Genomic DNA, 6,000 nt, shown 5'->3' with positions numbered 1-6,000 from the left:
CTGTAAGGGGCAGAGCTCTCAGACAATCCGCTTTGTCAATTAGGACATGGAATGAACGTCAAGAATGTTATGTTTCGATGTACGACACTATGACCCACATACAGCCTCTAGAAGTGTGTAATATGGAATAAAGGGGAGAAATGAGACTGGGGCAAATGGGTAATGCCACGGTATTACTTGCACCTCAAGGAAAGAAAACGAGAATAAGGATTAACTAGAATGCAGAGGAGGCTTTTTTTTTATCAAAGTTATCGAGGGAACAAGAAAAAAAATGGGGGGGGGGGGTTGTACTTGGTCCCAATCTGACCTCACTGGAATCCAAAGTAAGGAATTTTTTATTCATTTATTCAGTGGATAATCATCAATTTAATGGTATATAATAAGTATTTCGTGTGACCTTATTAAATGACATATCTGCGAAATAAACAACTCATTTACGTCAAAGATGACAATTTTAAAGCCTTGTTCCCCCCCCCCCCCCCCCCTCCAACGCCCTTCCCCTTGGAAAAAATTTCTGCTGGCTTGCCTGTGACCTTAGTATTGGTCGACATAGGCCGGTCAAGTGCCGCTGCTGCTAACCACGAGAGAACTCGGAATTCCGGTTGAAATTCCTCAATATAGTCCTTGTATTTGGCGGGATCGATGACAGTGACCGATCACATGTAGTGTTTCACAGAATTAGATATTGTTCGTACGTCGGTCTCTCAATGAACTTGTCAATTTAATTACTTGATGTGAAGAACCAGGGCTACACATTGCTGCAAGGGATCATGCACAAACGCCACTAACTGATATAAATTACTTACGTCTGAAATGAAATAGAGCATTTAGCGATCACGCCATAAGTCATACGCTCATTGGCAGCAACCTTTATCTATTCAGTACTGGTGAGACGAGACACAATGAAAATATGAGCGCAGTGCACTGGGAATGGGGATACGAACTGCATTGCCAGAGAAACGATAAATGTAATATCTTCAGCAGATAGCAACAATTTCAAATCGCATATCATTCCGTTAATAGCCAAACTTTTAAAGACGCTTGCGATTTAAAAGGTAAATTAGTTTTATGACAAAAAAAAAAAGCTTAATGCATGAAATCCATCTTTAATGCTTAAAAAGTCCTATAGAAATGTATTATGTCTTACAATACGTGCATGGAAACGAGCCGTGGTGATATAATCGACTGGTAGAACATTATGTATAGTGTTCTTGGCGCAGAAAATTCGTAGGAGAATGGACAAGTTGTAGTATTCGATTCCCCTATAATTACAAGATTTATAAAATTCAGGTTTCTACAGCACAAAATACTTCACACAAGCCGTGATAATTAGCATGGAAGACTATCCTGAATATTATTTTCCACTGTGTTTGTTTTACGATGTACTACACAATGTTATTCAGACGTACATGCATGTCTGAAGGAACAGCCATTGCTACGATTTACATACAGCTGGGTGAAATAGAAGAAATGTATTCAAGATTGTGAATACGATTAGACTTCAGCTGCAGGCAATTCATTGGTGACATATGAAAATTTGTGCCAGACCGTGACCCAAACCCGGATTACCCGCTTTTCGCGAGCAGTCTCCATACCCACTTCGCCTATTCGAGCTCACCTCCCAGACCGACCTAAACCCCCATTTGTCAATGTATGTCCACCTCGTGCACTCGCACAGCTGTTGTGATCTACGCACATGGAGAGACGTGTTTGCTATCGCGACCTGTCTAGCAATTTAATACTACACTACTGGCCATTAACATTGCTACACCAAGAAGAAATGCAGATGATAAACGAGTATTCATTGTACAAGTAGACCGCGGCTCGTGGTCTTGCGGTAGCGTTCTCGCTTCCCGCGCATGAAGTCCCGAGTTCCATTCCCAGCGGAGGTCAGGGATTTTCTCTGCCTAGAGATGACTGGGTGTTCTGTGTCTTTCATCATCATTTCTTCCTCATTCACTCACAAGTCGCCGTAGTGGCGTTAAAGAACTTGTGGAGCGGCGGCTGAACCGCCCCGCGAGGGGTCTCCCGGCCACCAATGCCCATACGCTCATTATTATTGGACAAGTATATTATAGTAGAACTGACATGTGCTTACATTTTCACGCAATTTGGGAGCATAGATCCACAGAAATCAGTACCCAGAAAAACCACCTCTGGCCACAATAACGGCCTTGATACGCCTGGGCATTGAGCCAAACAGAGCTTGGATGGTGTGTAAGGGTACAGCTGCCCATGCAGTTTCAACACGATACCACAGTTCATCAAGAGTAGTGACTGGCGTATTGTGATGAGTCAGTTTCTCGGCCATTCATTGACCAGACGTTTTCAATTGCTGAGAGATTTAGAGAATGTGCTGGCCAGGGCAGCAGTCGAACATTTCCTGTATCCATAAACGCCCGTACAGGACCTGCAACATGCGGTCGGGCATTATCCTGCTGAAATATACGCGTTCGCAGGGATCGAATGAAGGGTAGAGCCACGGGTCTTAATACATCTGAAATGTAACGTCCACTGTTCAAAGTGCCGTCAATGCGAACAAGAGGTGACCGAGACGTGTAACCGATGGCACCCCATACCTTCACACCGGGTGATACGCCAATATGGCGATGACGAATACACGCTTCCAATGTGCGTTCACCGCGATGTCGCCAAACACGGATGCGACCATCATATTACTGTAAACAGAACCTGGATTCATCCGAAAAAATGATGTTTTGCCATTCGTGCACCAAGGTTCGTCGTTGAGTACACCATCGCAGGCACTCCTGTCTCTGATGCAGCGTCAAGGGTAACCGCAACCATGGTCTCCGAGCTGATAGTCCGTGCTACTGCAAACGTCGTCGAACTGTTCGTGCAGATGGTTGTTGTCTTGCAAACGTCCCCATCTGTTGACTCAGGGATCGAGATGTGGCTGCACGATCCGTTACAGCCAAGCGGATAAGATGCCTGCCATCTCCGCCGCCGTCAGTGTCAGCCAGTTTATCGTGGCATACGGAGCTCCATCGCAGTCTTTAACACTGGTAGCATGCCGCGACAGCGTGGACGTGAACCGTATGTGCAGTTGACGGACTTTGAGCGAGGGCGTATAGTGGGCATGCGGGAGGCCGGGTGGACGTACCGCCGAATTGCTCAACACGTGGGGCGTGAGGTCTCCACAGTACATCGATGTTGTCGCCAGTGGTCGGCGGAAGGTGCACGTGCCCGTCGACCTGGGACCGGACCGCAGCGACGCACGGATGCACGCCAAGACCGTAGGATCCTACGCAGTGCCGTAGGGGACCGCACCGCCACTTCCCAGCAAATTAGGGACACTGTTGCTCCTGGGGTATCGGCGAGGACCATTCGCAACCGTCTCCATGAAGCTGGGCTACGGTCCCGCACACCGTTAGGCCGTCTTCCGCTCACGCCCCAACATCGTGCAGCCCGCCTCCAGTGGTGTCGCGACAGGCGTGAATGGAGGGACGAATGGAGACGTGTCGTCTTCAGCGATGAGAGTCGCTTCTGCCTTGGTGCCAATGATGGTCGTATGCGTGTTTGGCGCCGTGCAGGTGAGCGCCACAATCAGGACTGCATACGACCGAGGCACACAGGGCCAACACCCGGCATCATGGTGTGGGGAGCGATCTCCTACACTGGCCGTACACCACTGGTGATCATCGAGGGGACACTGAATAGTGCACGGTACATCCAAACCGTCATCGAACCCATCGTTCTACCATTCCTAGACCGGCAAGGGAACTTGCTGTTCCAACAGGACAATGCACGTCCGCATGTATCCCGTGCCACCCAACGTGCTCTAGAAGGTGTAAGTCAACTACCCTGGCCAGCAAGATCTCCGGATCTGTCCCCCATTGAGCATGTTTGGGACTGGATGAAGCGTCGTCTCACGCGGTCTGCACGTGCAGCACGAACGCTTGTCCAACTGAGGCGCCAGGTGGAAATGGCATGGCAAGCCGTTCCACAGGACTACATCCAGCATCTCTATGATCGTCTCCATGGGAGAATAGCAGCCTGCATTGCTGCGAAAGGTGGATATGCACTGTACTAGTGCCGACATTGTGCATGCTCTGTTGCCTGTGTCTATGTGCCTGTGGTTCTGTCAGTGTGATCATGTGATGTATCTGACCCCAGGAATGTGTCAATAAAGTTTCCCCTTCCTGGTACAATGAATTCACGGTGTTCTTATTTCAATTTCCAGGAGTGTAGCTACAGGTCCAAAATTTTGGTGAAAGAAGTAATTCTGAATACGAAAAAGCAGGAGTAAGTCAGCTACACAGAACAGAGCATTACAGCACGTCATGAAGATAAAGTCACAGAGTACACAAAACATAGTCATAGAGGTGTATTACACTCCGCGCATCATACTTTGCTGCACACACCTGCATATACGAAATACATTGTTCATAAACCCCCCACAAATCTCCATGTCACTAAACCCGTCATAATTTGTAATGTGCGTCCACAGAAAGGTGCAATCGATTTGACGCCTGTGTTTTGGTTGTCAGGTATCTGCAGAACTCGGAACTTCGACGATGGCTTACCTTCTGACTGCTGTCACTGCGCTACTGTATCAGTTTCTTCTTTGCTGACTAGGGATGGACACATTCGTGTCGCTCGCCAATCGTCTTGCCCCAAAGTGATCCTCAGCAACGATAAGGGCCATTGCAGAGACCTAAGTATTGTTGAGAAATGCGCCATACCCTGACATTTGATTTACTTTAGGGGGCCCCACGCACGAGCAACGGATCGCAGCAATCAGTAGCGAGGTCGCACGGTCTGTCTGCAGATCGTTCGATTGTGGGAAGATCGCTAATCGCAGCGATCGGTAGCTGATAGCTTGGGATTCCACCGCAGCGTAATGATGACTCGCATGTGGTGCATACAGCTGTGACTCGTGTCCTTGGGTATTAACCTTGGCTATGTAGTTTTCTTTCATTTCGCTAGACCTGCGCTGAGTAAGAACAATACGTTTGAATTCAGGGAGACGAAACATTCTGAAAAGTGAAGTTTGTAATGGTTCTTTATTTACGTGACTATCACGGCACTCCAACCTCAGTTCTCGATACCAGTAATATCGTACTACTTTTCTGCGAAGTAACAGACATATTTTTGTGACAATATTCACATTTGGTTTTATTAATGTATAGGTACTCCGATGAATCGATATATTACAGTGATATGGTTCTTGTGTGTATTCATTTCTGTGAGACTGTCATAATCTTTGACTTACTTGTAAGCGTTTTGGCGCGAATGCGCACAGAGCAGTCTTTGTTTCACTTTGCAGAAGTTAAGTTGTTATTTCGCTTTGTAAAAGAGCAGTCAAGTCTTGTGTTTGGTTAAAGTGGAAATTAAATATATGAAGATTGATAGAAAACTGTTTCCCTGATGATGTGACAATTAAGAAGAAGTATATGCGAATTTACAAGAAGTTTAATAAAACTGTGGATCGTGAACACCAAGTCAAAAATTATTTCTACCATACTATTGTTCTGATCTGGGATTGTTTGATCATTAAGAATTTCCTGAAAAACGCATTTGTTAGGTCTTCAAATATTGCTAAAATACAGATCTCGACCTTCTAGCAGTCAAAGTGGAATCACCCTAGAATAAACATGATGAGCCATAACAACTTCGACCAAATCTACGTGGGAATCCATTCAAGATGAGTGCCAAAATTAATAACTTTTTTACAGTGACTTCTTTCCATTCTGATGATACCATCCACAGTCAATAACTTTGTTGTTGGCCGATAAAGTGAACATATGCTGCGTGAGCAGCATTATTGATCTGATTTCTAAGCTACTTTGCAAGGGGTGGTATTGTTAGAAGTTGAGGCCTGAGTTGCTACAGTCGCTACTTATACTAAGAAGAAATCCAATTACAAGGGGTCGACAAAAATATGGACGCACCAAAACCACAACATTACCATGCGTAATACGGTGTAGAAAACCCGATAGCATTCAAAACAGCTTCTAGTCGTCTCGGAATGGATAAATA

The sequence above is a fragment of the Schistocerca cancellata genome, chromosome 7, assembly GCF_023864275.1.
Source record: "Schistocerca cancellata isolate TAMUIC-IGC-003103 chromosome 7, iqSchCanc2.1, whole genome shotgun sequence".
Classification (NCBI taxonomy): domain Eukaryota; kingdom Metazoa; phylum Arthropoda; class Insecta; order Orthoptera; family Acrididae; genus Schistocerca; species Schistocerca cancellata.
Note: the sequence above shows the minus strand (reverse complement) of the source record.